The sequence below is a fragment of the Acinonyx jubatus genome, chromosome E1 (genome assembly GCF_027475565.1).
Source record: "Acinonyx jubatus isolate Ajub_Pintada_27869175 chromosome E1, VMU_Ajub_asm_v1.0, whole genome shotgun sequence".
NCBI lineage: Eukaryota > Metazoa > Chordata > Mammalia > Carnivora > Felidae > Acinonyx > Acinonyx jubatus.
Genome location: NC_069397.1, coordinates 23,008,832 through 23,026,178, shown reverse-complemented (window position 1 = coordinate 23,026,178; position 17,347 = coordinate 23,008,832). Strand labels below are relative to the sequence as shown.

The window sequence follows — 17,347 nt, the reverse complement described above, 5'->3', positions numbered from 1 at the left end:
ACCAAGCTGGGGGCAGCTGGGGCATCTCACCCTAAGCTCAAAGCCTACAAAGACTGTGTTCTTGTGTTGCACTTTGGACTTGACAAAAAGGCTTGGGGGACCCTATTTCTACCTGCAGGAGAGGGAGACCAGTGCTCTGGGCACGCCATTATTTGGAGGGGTGGGCCAACTATCTGGCTGCACTTCTCCTTTTGCCAGCTTTCCCAAGACGAATCATTGCTGTATAAAGTATAGTGATTCTATTGGTCTGTTTCCCCCTGTCCTGCTTCCTGCTTCCCCCTGGAGCCCCACCTGCCCAAGGAGGCTACAAAGCCCCCCTTCCCAGGGGCCAGGCAAGCTGCCATAACCAGCAGCCTCCAAATCACTAAGATGAAGCTTGCCAAGAGGAGACCCAAGCCAGTCTTCTGGCATCATCCAAAGGACATTACCCAAGGCTGATATGACCTAGAGCTTAAGAGGGCTGGGAAGAAAACAAACAAATGCTAAGGCAGGGTTCTAACCTTCAAGAGCAACGTGTTTGACTCTGAGTGGCTTGATGAATGCTCTATGGGCTTCCTCTATTGGTTGCTGTCCTCATCCTTTGATTCAAGGGGCTGTCAGTGGGGGTGACGGTGGCAAATTGGAATTTGGTGGTTATTGGTCTGGGGCACCACACTTTTGGGGGAACAGGAGCCATGAGGTTAAAAGGAGGAAGGCTCCCCTGCCTCTGAACCAACACCCCCTCCCCAGTCCTGCCCGAGGTCCTCCACACCTATCTGCAGTCCCTACGTCTCCTATCTCCTACCCTCTATTCATCCCATTGGATCACACTGGGTCTTTTTTCTCCACTCACATTTACCACTGGGCTCCTGGCAGGATACATCCAACAGCTCACAGTGTTGTGACATAGAAGAAGAAAGATCTGTGCCTTGTGAGCTCAGGAGGCAGAGAAGATCCAACAGAAAAGAGGGAGGTAGGTTTCAAAGCAATAATAGGAAGAATTTTCTGAGGAGGGACAATGGGAAGACTGTGGGCTCAGGAGCTAGACAAACTCAGGCTCAAATCCCACTTTGCCCTTAGGAGATGTTCGATCTTGGAAAAATTACTTCTCTCTCTCTCTGTGCCTTCACCTCCTCTCATAAAATGGAGGGAACACTTCCTTCACAGGGCAATTTCTGGATAAGAGAATATATCTAAAAGTTTCCTAGCATGATGCTAAAGAAATGGTAACTATGGGTCAGGAGGCAGCTAGTATGGGGATGGACCCCAGGATATTTGCCCTAAGACTCTAGAATTCTAGGCAACTTAGGGCAGATTCTAAGTACTGAATGGAATGACCTGTCCATGGAGCATAGTTCCCCAAGAGTCCTACTCTGAAGAACCACTTATGTGTTTTGCCCCAGAAGCTACTTGGGAGGCAAGCCTGGCTCCTGTTTTCTCGTTCTTTCCTTTTGGAGGGACTGCACTTCACCTTGTTTTTCTCTTGCTTTCTCTGACTCCCTGGCCAGCTATTTACCTCCCCAAGATGCTCTGCTCCTGAGAGAGTGGTGATAACGCTGGGAGTCAGGTGTGTGTTCACCTCCCAGCCTGTCCCCATCATCGATTCAGCCTCAAGTCAAACAGACTCTGGTTTTAGCCTATTTAATTTGGCCAAAGGAAGAGGGCCCGTCCTTTGGTGATCAAATATGGGTCACAGGGAGGCTTCTCCCCTACTGCAGGCTACATAATTATGTATTTAAAAATAATTAACCAAGGATACCCATAGGAAACAAAGCCTTCTTTAGGAGGGAGCCTGGCAGAAGAGCGTCAAGGGCCATTTGTTAGAATCCAGCCAGGGTAGCCCAAGGCTGCTGTGGTTTTCAAACCTTGTTTTCTCCCCCAGCACAGCTTCATGTAAGGGTGGAGCTGTTCTGTTTAAACACAGAGGGGCCTTGGGGCGCCTGGGTAGCTCAGGTGGTTAAGCGTAGGACTTCAGCTCAGGTTCATGAGATTGAGCCCTGCATCTGGCTCTGCACTAACAGGGTAGAGCTTGCTTGGGATTCTCTCTCTCTCTCTCTCTCTCTCTCTCTCTCTCTCACTTTCTCCCCCCCCCCCCCCACTTGTGCTTTCTCTCTCTCTCAAAATAAATAAATAAATAAATAAACTTAAAAAAAAAGAAAGACAGGGGCCTAGGCCTCTGGCTAAGGGACAGCATTGGTTGGCAGGCAGGGGATCATCCCTGTTTGATTTCAGCTCAGCCATCAGTGTCCTGGGTGAGCTCAGCTTCCTCATCTCTGAGCCAGAGGTCTGCCCACTGTTGGGGGTGTGGGGGGGTGCTGTTCTCACTGCAGAGTGTGGTGGGAGCTGGTGGGGCTGCTTGCCAGCTCCAGATTCACCTGTAACCTTTCCCACTGGTGCTTCTCCCACCAAGGAGTTTGGCAGTCACTCTGGACACAGAGAAGGTGGCTGTAATCAGGTAGCCACCTTAAAGGGGATGGAAGGTGTATCACAAAGTATCCACTGGCGATCCCCCAGAAATAGGTGTTCTTGTCAGAGGAAGGAAAGAGGCCAGGTCCTTGTGTATTTCACAAACTCAGAAGGGTACTTCAAAGGAGAACCAAAGTGGAGGAGGCTCTGGAGCCAGGCAACCTGGGTTTGAATCCTGGCTCTACCACAGATTAGCTGTGTGGCCTTGGGGAAGTTACTTAACCACCCCAAGCTTCAGTTTCTCTGCTGTTAACAGTATCTGCCCCTTAGGGTCACGGGGAGGAAGATGAACGACTCAGTGGATGTGAAAGTCCCCAGAATGTGTTTGGCACAAGATACCTCATTCCTTCTACTTTGGGACTGTCTTTGTTTAAAAGACATTTTCAGGAGGCTGAGGTTACAAAACTTTATTGAGTACCTATCATGTGGCAGGTACTGTGCTCGGGGAATGGAGCACATTCCCTTCCTCCTTCACCACTGCAAGCTCTGAAAATGAATATACCACAAGTGCTCTGGGTTACGATGCCAAAGATGCCAGGTTAACAGCCCCAGAGGCCCCACAGGAGATATGACAACACTAGATGTGGCCCTGTACCTTCCACTCTCTTCCTGGCTCAAGTCACTAATTGGCCATGCCCCCATTGCTGGTCCTATGAACCACGGCATAAGCAGTAAACGTCATCCCAGCTAGAATCTAGTGACAAACACATCAAAACATGAAAGAAGCTTGTGGGTTCCAGAAGCCAGCGTCTCCACGTTCCACTTTCTGCACCAGCACCACCTCCAGGGTACTCTTCTCACTGCTGGAGCTTGGGATTTCTTTCTCAAACAAACTTGTACCACGTCACTGCCCTGTTTGGAAACCTGTGATGGCCCTTCGCTGCCTTCTGGAAAAACCCCAACGCAAGACTAGCAGAATGGGGCCTTTGTGACTCCAGCTCGCCTTATTTGTATCATCTCTCACGACATCCCATACATCCATGTCAGAGCACCTGCCGTTCGTCACATTGGCCCTGCCATCTCCTGCCTCTGTGCTTTTGCTTCTGCTGTTCCCTCTGCCAGGAAAGCTCTTCCCTTCTTCTCCATGCCACATCTTTTAAGAGGGTTAAATGCCATCTCCTCTGTGGAGCTCCCTTTGATTCATTCTGATAGTTAACTGCTTCGCCCTTGGTATTTTACATGCAGTCAAGACTCTTACAGCAGGAGTCGGACACCCTGCACCATAATGTTCTGATAAGAGGATACTTCTTGTTCCCTCTTAAAGGAAGGGATGACTTTTTACTCATTGTTGCTTCCTTGGAGCCTCACAGAGGGCCTTGGGACTGTGAATATTTCCCGAATGAAGGAATGAGCCCTTAGCTGCTTTGAGCATTCATGCTCTAGAACAAGGGAGCATCCCTCTGGCAGAAGGAGAGAATGCTGTCAGTCCTGCGGGAATGTTTGTATTGAAAGTGTGGATCTGTTCCAGTTCTACTGACAAATATGGGATAATCTGAGTGTAACATGAATTTCACACTTGAGGAATTCAGAAATCGGCACCCAGCTGAATGGAGCCACAAAGGACAACACTAACCATACTAGCGTGTGTGCATGTACATACATGCACGCGCACGCGTGCGCACACGCACACAAACTCTGAGCATCTACCAACAGTTCACTGCATGTGCTATAAGCCACATTGATCCGCAGCTAGAGTTACAATTTTCCTTCCGATTTCCGACAACCCTCCTTCTCCTACTTCACATTAACTCTCAAGCCACAACCCTTCTGATGCCTGCTTCCGAAGGCAAACTGCAGGACTGTTTTCAAGGTAAAGGGCCATATTTATCATTCTACAGCATTTATGTATTTCCTAACCACGTAACAGGTGTAAAACTCGGCTAATGTTTTTGTTAGATTCTTATCTTTCTAAGGGGTGTCATTGAAGAAGTTTTGAGTATTGTGTCCTTAACCCCATTTCGTCCCCATAAACCCCATAGTTTTTATTGGGTTACTTTACAGAGCACAGTGGTTTTTATGATGTGAATGTTGGGTTCTATAGAACTGACCATGTATCTGTTTTCAAAGACAGACACAACTGCCTTGTGGGAGGGACCCCAGAGAGGACCTGCTTAGGGAGTAATCAACCACGGGGACTTTTCAGAAACCTGTGCTTCAGGGGCTTAGAACTATAGCCCTCTTAGAGCTTCTAAAAATTTTTAAAATGTTTTATTTATTTTGGGGAGAGAGACAGACAGAGCGCGAGCAGGGAAGGGACAGAGAGAGAGAGAGAGGGAGATCCAGAATCTGAAGCAGGTTCCAGGCTCTGAGCTGTCACAGAGCCCAACACAGGCTCGAACCCATGAATCATGAGATCATAACATGAGCCAAAGTCAGATGCTTAACTGACAGGGCCACTCAGGCACCCCTCTCTTAGAGCTTCTAAAAGCAGCTGAGATCCCAATTCCACAATTCCAGAAATCAACAGGACATCAGCAACTAGCCACTTGAAACTAATACCCTCTCTCTTTCTGTCTCTCTGCCTTGATGATTCTGGACCAATCAAATTTTGCGTCTTGGTATTTTTATCTACAAGATGGGCATACGGATCTTCCTTCCTCAGAAGCCATAACGATGAATGAATTAAATAAGGTAAGAGAAACACCGGGTTTTGCTCAGAGAGAAAATGCCAGGCAAACAGAAGAGCAACGTCAGCCAGGAAAACATGACCAGAATCGCTCTTTTTAGCAAGAAGAAAAGTGGGAGGTGTGGCCTCCTGGGCCATGTGAGGTTCAGTTTGCCCCCATGTGGCCTTTGGTGCTGAAGCGAGGGGTTCCTTTTTACTGGGGTCTGTGAGCCTCACCCAGGATCTGGTGGGATGCCTTTCACCCTTGACATTTCAAAACCAATCTCCCATCCCTGATAATGCAGGAATGTTCCTCCGGCTGATGGACCTCTGCCAGCGCGAATGAGCGTCCCAGCCACCAACAGAGTAAACATTACTCAACTGGCCAGAGCTCTGTCACACGCATTCTTCCCCTGTGTTTCTAACCTCATGCAGAGCACAGCCCAACCCTGTTGGGTCTAGAACCTGGGAATTTAAACCCAGGCAAGCGGGAGCGTGCGACAGAGAAAGCTCCTCCCAAAGGAAACAACTCTGCCCATCAATTATGGGTAGACAGAGCTGTCTTTCCTATGACGCCAACACATACGGCCGGGGAGGGGGCCAGGCAGAATTAGGCCCGGGAACCTATCCTCAGAAATCCATTCCCCCTCTCCCCACAGAGGAGTCACTTTCTTGAGAAAAGAGGCAGACACGCAAATGATTCAGTCTAGTGACCGTCTGAGAGGCTCATCTGGGATAAAAGAATGTGAACTGGGAGGTCCAGAAATAAAAGCTTTAAATAAAGGAGATAGCACGGCTGCCTCAGTTTCCTCACTGGTAACACGGGACTACCACCAGCTCTTATTCTCATTTCCTCCCCTCTGGGGATAAAGATTAACATTTGCGAAGAGTTCAGATTAAAAATCCGAAAGCCTGAGAGGAAAACAGCTGATGCAAGGCGGAAGCAGTTGAAACACTGGGCTGGGTTTTAATTCCACATCTCTTTCTACCCGAGGTGGCTGGGTTAGGAGCCCAGTTCCTAAGAGGAGAAACACAGACAGGCCTGCGGGGACGGTAAACATTCTTGAACTCAAGGAGTAAAAGTTGAGTGATACTTAAGGAAAGCCCACAAACTGGTTTTCTTATAAAAATCAAAGCAAATGTAACCAACGGGGGAAAAAAAATCGTCTTCCATCAAAAGCATCTTGGCCGAGAACAGAAGTTGACCTGCACAGTGCACCTGAGAAAATCACACATGTGGGGAGGTAGGAGGGCCACAGAAACCGGCCAGCATGCCTGGTCCTTACTGGAGAGCCCGTTTCTGCAGGCAAACATCAGATGTTTTGCAACAAGACCTTCAGCCAGGAGGCCGCTGTTACAAGTGAAAGAAAGCAGGCCGGCACTTGAGAACTTGAGAAGTCCTCACATCTGTGAGTGTTTTACGCAGCCTGCTCTCAATGTGTCACGGATGCCCATTCGACAGAATGGAAAGCTGAGGTTCGAAGAGGAAGAGGTTATTTTCACTACCTCTTGTGAAGGGGCCCCCAAGCAAGTCAGCGGCCAACCCTTCTTCTTCCTCCCCGTAAGCCCCAAATTGATTCCAGGTAGGTTGAGCCTCCATCGTGACCCCCCAAGGAGTTTGAAATGATTTTGTTTACTCATTTTTTGACTGTCTCTGTCACTGGAATGTAAGCCCAACGAGGGCAAGACCTTGCCTGTGGTCTCCACTGTGTCCTCAGCACCTCGCACAGAGCCTAGCCTGTGAGAGGCGCTCGGTAAATATTGGTGGAATGAGCAACTGATGACCAGGTTCCACATGGTCTGTGGAGCTGAGGGGTGCAAAAGCGACAGTGGTATACATTTCTCCTCTAGGTTTCCTGATTTTGCTGAGGTTAGCGGGAGGCATGCCCCTTAAAGAAGGAGGAAGGGGGAGTGAGAGAGGAGGAGAAAGCGAGAGTAAAATATAATCAAAATAGAAATAGCACTGACACATTGGGGGTGATTTTGTGTTTGAAGGCGCAGGGTGAGTGCACCGAGGAGTATTGCTTACGAAACAGCCTGGATCTCGTTAGTGCTTTACCTAGTGTAAAAAAGGCCAATGGGGGTGCCTGTAGGGGGCCTACCCATTCCTGACTTCTTGGGGCCTAAGCATAACTCTCACTACCTAGGATGCTTTAAGCAGGGGGGGGGGGGTTGTTGAAATGGGTGCTTCCATGGGCACAGGCTGAGCATTTCTAAAGGTTTGGGGCTGCGAGTGGGAAGCCCAAATTTGGACTCACTCTGTTAGAACCCAGTTTGAGGCTCATCGGGTTGATTTTTGAGGAAGGATCAATTAATGGGAATTTACTGTGGCAACACTAAATGTCACTTAAATGCCTTTTTCTCCAAAGGAAGCTGGAGTGAAAACTTAGAAGGGTTAAAAGCGGACATCGTTAGGCCTAAAGGCTGTGAGGACAGACAGAGCCCTGCCGCAGTCTGGCTCCTGGGGTCTCTTTTCTCAGAGGCAGCCTTTGCAGGGAGGGGTAATGTAGCTGTAACAAAGGCCCCTGGGCTTGGCTGGCGAGGAGGACGATGACGCTTCTAGTGGATCTGGGGAACGAAGAAGGCTATAAAGCCATCAGCAGACTGAGCCACTGGGTGTCCACACAAAAGTAAGGTCCTAAAAACAGACATCTGTATTGTGACTGAAAGGCTCATAAAATTGCCTTAGAAAGGAGAGGTTTTCCACTGCGACCCATTCATAAGCAGGGCCCCGCTGGGAAGTGACACCCAGGGAGAAGATCCTTTGAGGCCTGGCAAGTGTCAGAGCTGCCCCGTTACGGAAGTTTGCCTGGCCAGATCCCAGCCTCTTCATCACCACCGTTGGAGGCAGCTCCCCCAGCAGCAGCAGCAGCAGCAGCAGCAGCAGCAGCATGACAGATAGCCATTGGGTACCAGCTCATGGACGCTGGTCCCAGGCTGCACCAGGCATCGGGCTGAGGCTTTGGAGGTTGGATGATTACTGGCTTCCACTGAACAGGAGCACCAGCGAAGCACTCAGGGAGCAGTCCCCCAAGGACGGCAGCTGCTTAGAGCCATCTCTCCAAATGACTCTGATCTGCAAGAAAAACCCAGGCCCTTTTCTAGACCTTGGCTCACTCAACATAAACTCAGGAAGATCTATTCTAGCTCTTTTCTTGTCCAAGACATGCTGGTAAGAAATTATAATAGGAACTAATGTAGTAGAACATTAAGCTGACTAGTAGAACTAAATTAAACTAGTAGACTAAGCTAGTAAACTAAACCAGTAGAACATTAAGAGAAAAAGAATAATAATATGCTCTCTTTTATGTTGAGAGAGAGAGAGAGAGAACAAGCAAGCACATGTGAGCAGGGGAGAGGGGCAGAGGGAAAGAGAGAGAATCTTAAGCAGGCTCCACGCTTAGCACAGAGCCCAACATGGGGCTCCATCCCACGACCCGGGGATCATGACCTGAGCTGAAATCCAGAGTCTGATGCTCAACTGACTGAGCCACCCAGGCACCCCAATAATATGTTCTTTGAAAACTTCCTGGTAACATTAAATATTGGAGGTTATGTGTGTGTGTGTGTGTGTGGTTAAGCAGTATCAATGAAAGTAGAGCTGGATGTCATTGTTTCTAGAAAAGGGAAAATATGCTTTAAATCGTAATATGTACTATGTTACGGAAAACGAGACAAACTATGGAGTTTGTCAGTTTAACTCTAAACCTGAAAAACAGATTACAAAATAGGGGATTTATGCATTCAGGTTTTGGACAAGAAGCCCTTTATAATAGATATGGTCAGCGCACAAATAATGGAATGTCCACCATGTGCCAGGCACAGGTTATGGACTGGAGACATAGTGGTGAAGAAAGCCAACTCGGGCTTCGATGTGGGTACAGCCTGGAATTCCACCACTCAGCATACATACACAGTTTTAGAGACTCCGGGAACTACTTTTCCTCACAGGAAGAATGAGACTTACTGGATTTCTTTCTTTTTCTTTGACATATAGGGATGCAAACCCTATACTTCACCCAGCAGGAAGATTCTCAAGAAGGAGGAGAAGGCTTGTTTCTGTTTCCATTGGTAAAACATCTTGAGATAAATCAAGCAGCTATTTTGTACCCACCATGCAAATTGATGTGACACAAATGGGAGATGTTATTCAGAGGTTTTCCCCGCTCGCTGAACAAGAACTCCCTGGGCTTCATCACCAACCCAGTCCAAGAGGTGCTGACCAGGAAGAGGCACCCTGCCTTGGGTAGGGCCAGAAGGCAATGGGCATGCAGGCTGCCACTCAAAGGCCCTGAAAGTGTTAACCTTCAGCAGTGATAGGTGTCTCGTTTACACCCATTATAAATCTGTTTATTGTGACTGGCCCCACCCAATCTGCCGCTGCTGTAAAGCTCTAATGGTCCCTAATAAAGGTGGAAGGATTGTAACAGCACACAGTTCCTGAAATGGGGACGGAGCGAGAGACAGACAGATGATGAGCTTAACAATAAGATATCACAATGACCAACGTCCCTCTGCTACTTCAGGCAGCAGGGCCTGGGCCCCAACACTTGATGCTACATGCAATCTCCAAATACTCACCTGTCAGAGCTGAAAGGTCCGACACCCTCATTTGCCAGAATCCCTGAGAAGTTAGGTGATTGGCCCAAGGTCACCCCTTCTCATTCGCGGCTCAGGTCTCCTGAATCCTAGTCCAGGGCCCTTCCCCCAGCTGCCTCACCTCTCCTAGTTTAGCAAAGAGCCTTCAGGATCATCATCAACCCCTTCAGGACCCTCCTGCTCCATCTGGCCTTGTGACGTCCAGCCCTGACTGTATATCCAAATTTCTTAGAGAGTTTATTGAAACTTTCCACGCCTGACCCGCCGCCCCCCCCCCCCCAACATCAAGTTCTGATTCTAAAAGGTGTAGGTGGGGGAGATGTGGGTGTTTTTAATGAGCTCCCAAGATGCCTTTTATGTGGGCTGGGATGGAGGTGTAAGAAGCACAGGTCTTGCCAATACTTGGGTTTCATGGTTTCTGACGTCTCAAATGAGAAGCAGGGTTCATGGAAAAGGAACCTTCCAGGGTGAAACTGCAAGCCACACCCTAGTCAAGAACCCAAGGAAACCCAAAGCTCTTCCTCTCTCTCAAGGCCCTAAGGGCTCCTGAGCCAACCCAACAATACCTTGTCAGGCACCTTGTTGCTGGGCCCTTTATCATACTTAAGCCTCACATCAGCCCTGAGGAGACAGACATCACATCCCTGATCCCTATTTTATAGATGAACACACTGAGGTTCAAAGAGCCCAAGTAACCATCGGAGAGTGAAAGAACCATAGATCAAGCCCAAGCCTCTTTGGGGATGCTACCCCTTGCTACCCAGATACACCCTTCTTGAGTGCAGTCCAGGCAAGGGCCTGCCGGTAGGCAGCTTGCCTCAGGGGATGGAGACTTCCCCTGGGAGAGTCATTAAGCACTAAAGATATCTGCATGGTGTTCTTCCAGCTTGGGAGGGAGGTGAGTGTGTGTTCTGAGAAAGATGGTTCTTGACTTCCTGAAAGCATTAGAGATTGGGCTTCATCGGTTGACTCCTCAGTGGCTAAACTTACACAGTGGTGCTTTTGTCGGGCTGCTGAAGCCAGAGCACAGGGCAACAGGAAGGCGTATCTTAGGCAGATGCAGGCTCACAGGCTGAGGGAAGCAGCTTCCAGAGAATCAGCCCTCTGGAGCCTCTGAGGTTTCCTGCGTTCACTGCAGGAGCTGTGTCCACCCTCCCCTTCTTACTGCTCTTGTGCCTGAAATTTGGGGGAGCTTCCCTCCTAAGAACAAAGGCCTTTAAGCTTCTCTGATCAGGCTTCCACCAAGAAAGTACCACACCCCCTCTAATTGGCAGGATCCCAGGGCTAATTACTAACAAGCAGGGTGCTCGCGCCTCCTTAAATTAAAGGAGAAAAATGCCCTACAGGAAATTCAGGGTCATCTTATGAACCTGACCTCCTGCTACATGGTCATGAGCCTCCGCCCCTCCCCACAATCCTTGGCGCTTCCCAGCTCTGTTTTTTTGCTCTAAATGCCTATAGTACTGGATATGGCACTGGACATGTGTTATGGATGTCACAGAGCAGTCCTTCTTGGAAGAATGAGAAACTGCATTATACAAGAAGCCAGACTTAATCTGCCACAAACACCAAGGTGAGTGTCTAGTTGGAAACCCTTCAAATTCTCCAAAAGTCAGGGTTGAAAGAAACCTCCAAGAGGAACAGAGAGAAAGAGGCGGAATAAAAACCCAAAACAAGGCCCTGCAAGGAATGGCAATAGCTACCATTCATGAGCACTTGCTACATCCAGGGTGCTTTACATACACCAGCTCATTTAATCCTCATAGCCTCTGCATGAGTTGGTGTCCCGTTTTACAAATTGAAACACTGGGGCTTAGTGATCCCAGAGATTTGCCTATTGTCACACAGGCCAAGTTGAGGTTGGAATTCAGGTCTGCCTGCATAGTCTATGACTCGTTGCTACGTCCACTGGATTTAGAAAAGCATTTCCCCAGATTATCTTCAATCTGTATCACACGTCCGGGTGATGGTCAGGCATCTATGGCACAGCCTGGGCACTGGGATTTTTACGTTTTTTTTAACATTTATTTTTATTTTGAGAGAGTGATAGAGAGCAAGCAGGGGAGAGGCACGGAAGGAGGGAGACAGAATACCAAGCAGGCTCTGTGCTGTAAGCACAGAGCCCAATGAGGGGCTCGAACTCATAAACCGTGAAATCATGACCTGAGCTGAAATCAAGAGTTGGATGCTTGACCAACTGAGCCACCCAGGCACCCCTGGGCATTGGGATTTTAGAAGCTCCCTAGTTGATTCTAAAGTGTGGCAAGGTATTGGGAACCATTATCCTAGAGTGGGGGTCCGCAAACTGTGGTCCAAACAGGCCAAAGAAATTCGAATCTCAGTCCCGTACATAACGTTCTGTTGGAAGACAGCCACATTCGCTTGTTTACATATGGTTCATGGCCACATTTATCCCACAAAGGCAGAGTCAAGTAATTGTGAAGACAGACTATACAGCCCAAAAAGCCTAAATTATTTACAGAAAAAGTTTGCCAACCCCTATACCAGAGTTCCTAGGACGATAACCACAACTGAATGCTTCATTTGACCTTATTTTGGGGCTATGTTTCATTCATATATATATGCATTTTCATATATGTGGGTGTGTATGTATGTGTGTGTGTGTATATATATATATATATATATATATATATATATATATATATATATATATATAGCTTCCCCACTTGTGCTTGTACTTCTCATCGAAAAGTGGGTAGAGGCAAAATGCCAGATCTTGTGCCTTCCCATCGAGCAGCTAGCTTCAAAGGCCCTTGCACAGATTTTGGCCGCTCTCTGTACCTCTGGTGCTTAATTCCCCCCAAGTTCCTGTCCGTTCCCATCAAACCTTCAACAAACAGATTCCAAGGGCACTTCTATAACCTGCAGGCAGGGGCTGTGTGTTTACTGGCAGCTTCCTTCCTCCTCAGTGCTGACGAGGCAACAAGGAGTCCTTGAATCTTCTAAGGGTCCTTCAGGGGGATTAGGCATGGCCCACGGGGCTGCCTACAGTGATAGCACTCCAGTATCTCCTGGCTCCTTTGTGCACAAGCTCTGAGCCCCACCAGCCCAGCAGCCAGGTTTCTTTGTATGCAGACCAGGCTCTGTCCACTATCAGGAGGAGGTTGCCAGCAAAATCTCTGAAGGCTGCGCCTCTTAATCTCATTAATATCCTGATTGTCTTCCTCAATCTAGCGGCAGCCGATGGGGTGGTACCGCAAGATAAAATGACCTTCAAATTCAGCAGATAAAATGGCCATCAGATAAAGTCCTTCTGAAGGAGAACCGTGGAGCCAGGTCCACCCCTGGACTCCCAGTCAGTACAAAAGGGTTTCCTAAAACACCAGATGTTTCAAGGTGGCATTTGTTTCTTTTCTGAACTGAAATAAGCTGCTACTTTGGGACAATAGGGCTTATTTACTATGGGGACCTTTGCTGCCGAGATGAATATTTTTACGACCACCCTCATAAACACCCCGCCCCTTGTCTGCTGCCCGGGGAGGGGGCGGAGCTTCAGAGGTGAGCTGAGGTGACCGGGCTGTCTCAGAAGCCCCATTAAGTTGTTAAGGCATTTAGTGCCCCAGACAGTGCCGAATGCAAGGGCAGTTCAAATCCCTGCCCAGATGGGGATGGGGTGGTGGAAGAGGGGGCTCACATCTCTTTCTGCAGAGTGCAGAATCTACCTTGGTCAGGGGCAACAGTTGGTGCAGGGGAAGCAGTAAACTAGCCAGACTGGGAGACCCCCATCCTTGGCCATGCTCTCCTAAAGCCTTTTGTCTTTCAGAGGGGAGCAATAAGAATGTGGGAAAAGAAGGGACTGTGGGGGTATTGTGTGTGTGTTGGTTTCCATGCCTGAAAAGTTCTTAGCATCTGCATAAAGCAGAAGAGATGGTCAGTGTGTAATAGTTCAAAACCTGTCTCTACTGCTTGCTAACTATATGAACTTGGGCAAATTATCTACATTCCAAACATCTCACCTTCGTTGATTGTAAAATGGGGATATGGGTACGGAAAGTTTCTACCCTACAAGGTTGTCATGAGAATTAGATAAGATGATGCATGGAGGTGCTCAGCGCAGGGGCTGGAACCCAGGAAATATTTAATCAATACTAGCTGTTATGATTATTCACATTAGCCATAACCCTTCCATTGGGCACTTTTGAGATTTCTTTGGGTCCTACAGATTTCAGCATCAGGGAAAGCAGCAGCAGCAACCACACAGATATCCTGGCCCAGAGTTTGATTTGTCTAAGACTCAGTCTTTGGACTCTTGTGGGTGACTTGGTAGGGCATGCGAGAGGCCACAAGGGGGAGGTGGGAGGCAGGATTCTCTGGGTTTCAAGCTCTGATCTGACCATCAAGTCCACTAGGCTTGGAGAAAGGGCAAGAGAAGCAGGAGTAAGCAGCCACAGAAATAAAGGTCTCCACTTAAAGAGGCTGTCCATCAGGGTACCCAAAGATTCTTCTGGAAGGGCTTCCTCTCACCTCTGGGAGAATGAGCCTCAATCTCCTTCCCAAAAGATGATAGAAGAGTGAGGACGTGATGTGTTGGCTGAACGAAAGCTGATGAAGACCTTCCGCTCCCCCCTTGCTGTCGCAGACAGCTGCAGGCTGGAGCAAAGGGTACAGTGAGCCAGGCCACCACAGATCATGCAGCCTGGCCCCAAGGCTTGGGCCAAGGCTAGCCCAGCTTCCATTCCACGCCAACTTCCTCCTCCTCCTCCTCGAGCCAATCAATACAAGCACCTGTCTCCAACCAGTCCCCTTCCTCGCCACAGCCCTGCTCTCTGACCTTTTGGGGGCCTTTCTCTTGATTCCACTCCAGAATGGAGGTAGGGGCCATCACTCCGGGCCTGCTCAATGGCCTCAGAATGGGCTGTCATGGGGCCTATAACCAGGGACAGCTCCTGCTGGCGAGAGCAGGGCTGGGAGGGGGGTGTGTGTGCAGATAAAGGCCTTCCAGGCTGAAGATAAATGGCCGCCTGCAGCCTGCTACAGTAACTTCAGGCCCCCAAGAAGAGCAAACAAAGGGTGCCCCTGTGACACTCACTGGAAAGATGAAGGCCCATCAGCGGCAGCCAGGCTGGTTCAAAGCCCCAACTTAATTGGCAATTAAGCATGCATAAGGGAGACAAAGCCATGACAACCCTGGGCTGCATGCTGGTGTGTGATTGTAAAGCCGGGAGGGGCAACGCAGAAAACAGCTGATTCTGCTGACAGCGTGTTTGTAGGGCACCTTGTAACCAATCAGCCGCTGACAGAGGCAAAGTGCTCCTCCTGCCACTCCTATTGTGCCGGACATTCCAGGACCAGGGTCACACTGTGGTCACCGTGGGCAAGTGGGCCACAGCACACCCAGAGTGGCTGGGAGAGAAGGCGGCTCGTTAGGGAAGGGATGCTCTCCTCTCCAGGAAGAAGGTTCAAGGGAAAGATTTGTCTCTAAAGTGCCTCCAGCCCTCCTGGCTCTGAGGCTGGCGTTCAGAGGGGAGGGAGTGCGGGGGAGGGAGATCGGGGCCTTGTCTCCCCAGCTTAGCCTTGGAGGGTGTTTGGTGCCGCTGCTGACTCTGGGTGTTGGTCTCTCCTCGGCCTCCACAGAGCTCGTTTTGTATTCTACACCCACGTACATTCTGGGGTTCGTTAGAGAGCGTACCTTGGCCGTGGGGCCCATGATAGGAAGTGCACCATGAGGCTCTTTGGACTGTAGCCCTCCCTTAGTGCTGGGCTCCAGCCTGCTGTCGGCCGTTCCCCAGCAGCCCCATTACACCTCACGTGCCCCCCCTGGCAACCTGAGAGGGGGAAACAGACACGCATGCCAGCATCCTGCACCCCAGGCCCCAGCCCAGTGGCCGCTTCTGCTTCCACTCCCAGGGCCAGGTCACATGTCACTGCCTCTTAGGAATAATGCCCCAGTGTGTGAAATTTAGAAGGAAATGGATTTCTGCTGCCGGTCCTTCTTCCCACTGCTGTAATAACAAGAGTGATAATGATAGCAATTACAGTTTATTGGGAAAGATGGTGTTTATACATTCTCTCATTTAATCCTCACGTGGACCCGATGAGGTAGGTCCGACTTCTTGATTTTACAGACAGGAAAGTCAGACTCAGAGAAGTTACAGGCTGGGTCACGCTGCAGTTATGGGAATCAATCTGGCTGGCTAGATGTGGGCTTCAAAACTAAGTCCAGAGCATCCACTCTCTGGGCATGGAAAGGACTATCCTGATGAGCCCCAAGTGAAAATTAAGGCAGAGGGGAAGGGCAGCCACTGAAAATATACAATGTCCCATAATTAATGCTCCATAAATAGGAGTCTCTCCCTAGAAAGACACACAAAACCCTGAAAGACAGCCTTGGTCCCTAGATGGTTCTGGGCCCTCCATGCCAGCACAATGTCTTCCCAAGACGATAATATGCTCCTGTGGGCAGGGACACACGTGCATCTATGCTGTACCAAGTGGGAATCAGCAGGCCTGAGTTCCAGTCCCATCTGCCACCATCGCTCTGTATAACTTTGGCAAGTCACTGCTTCTTTTGAGCCTCAGTTTCCTTCTTTGACGTTCTGCCCAGTTCTAGCATTCCATGATTTTTTTCAAAGGCCAACATCTAGGGATACCCCAGAGAACCCACTCCAAGTGGGCCATGCCTTCTGGGACTCCACTCAGAGGGCTCTGGGACTGTATTTTCCACCCACCCTGCTCATCTTCCAGGACCTGCCCCTGTCCCTCCAGCCCCTCTCTGTCTCCTGTCCATATACAGAAGGCCTAAGCTAACGACCCTGTGGTGACCTCACCACAACCCCAGCTTGTCAGAAAGCTGCTGGGCCTTTGTTTGGTTTGCAGGCTCCCTGACTTTGGTGTGGAGATCACAGGTCCCAACACAATAGCCATTGTCTCCTCAATAATGCTCCTTGCCCCAACCACGCCCCCCATAGCTCCAGAGCCAGCTCCGTGGATCACTGCGGGCGGCAAGTGCTCCAGTCTTGCTCAGTGCCGGCCACATGCTGTTTGCCACTGCCCTCTGAACCCTGCTTTGAATTTCCATTAAGGCACTGGGTTACTCTGCAATCGGACCAGTGTCCATCAGGGGCTCCTCTGCCTCTCAAGAGTAACCAAAACTTACTCCCCGTGTGGCTGAGCTTCCCCTTCTATGGGAGTTGGATCCAGAGAAGCCCCTAGCCCTGGCCCTGGTTTATGCCGGACAGTTTCAGGCTCCCAGAGATCCTGGTGGGAGCACAGAGTAGAACAAAAGCTTGGGCCCCCCAATACTTAGGCCAGCCCCAGACCTCAGGGCTCTCCAAGCAGTGGAGCAACCAGCAGGCAAGGAAGCAACAGACTTCAGAACCAACCCTGAGTTGGAAATGGTGCTTGGTTCTCCTTTTGCAAGCCCTTCCCCAGAGCAGGCGGGAGACCATGCCATACTCTTTCTACACGGGCACCATGACGGCCTCAATAAGCATCCTAATTCTGGGAAGCCAGCTTTCCTGGAAGAACTAAGCCCCAGGCGGAGAAGTGCCTTCAGACTATGTGTGATGGAACACTCAGCATATAGGGCTTCCACCCTGATAAACCCACACCCCACAGCAGAGGCATGCTAATCCAGGCCGGGACCTGGCACACAGTAGGTACTCAATGAGTTTTGGCCGATTCATCAGTGCAAAGACTTTATGTGGCTGTTTCCACCCAAACTCTGGCAGAGAACAA

The 17,347-nt window shown here is 49.5% G+C and overlaps 1 protein-coding gene across 6 annotated transcripts in view; it reads right to left on the bottom strand.

Annotated features, from left to right (window-relative positions):
* Nucleotides 1–17,347, bottom strand: part of HNF1B (HNF1 homeobox B) — a 53,062-nt gene that overhangs the window by 22,917 nt on the left and 12,798 nt on the right. The gene's annotated exons all lie outside the window — the stretch shown is intronic.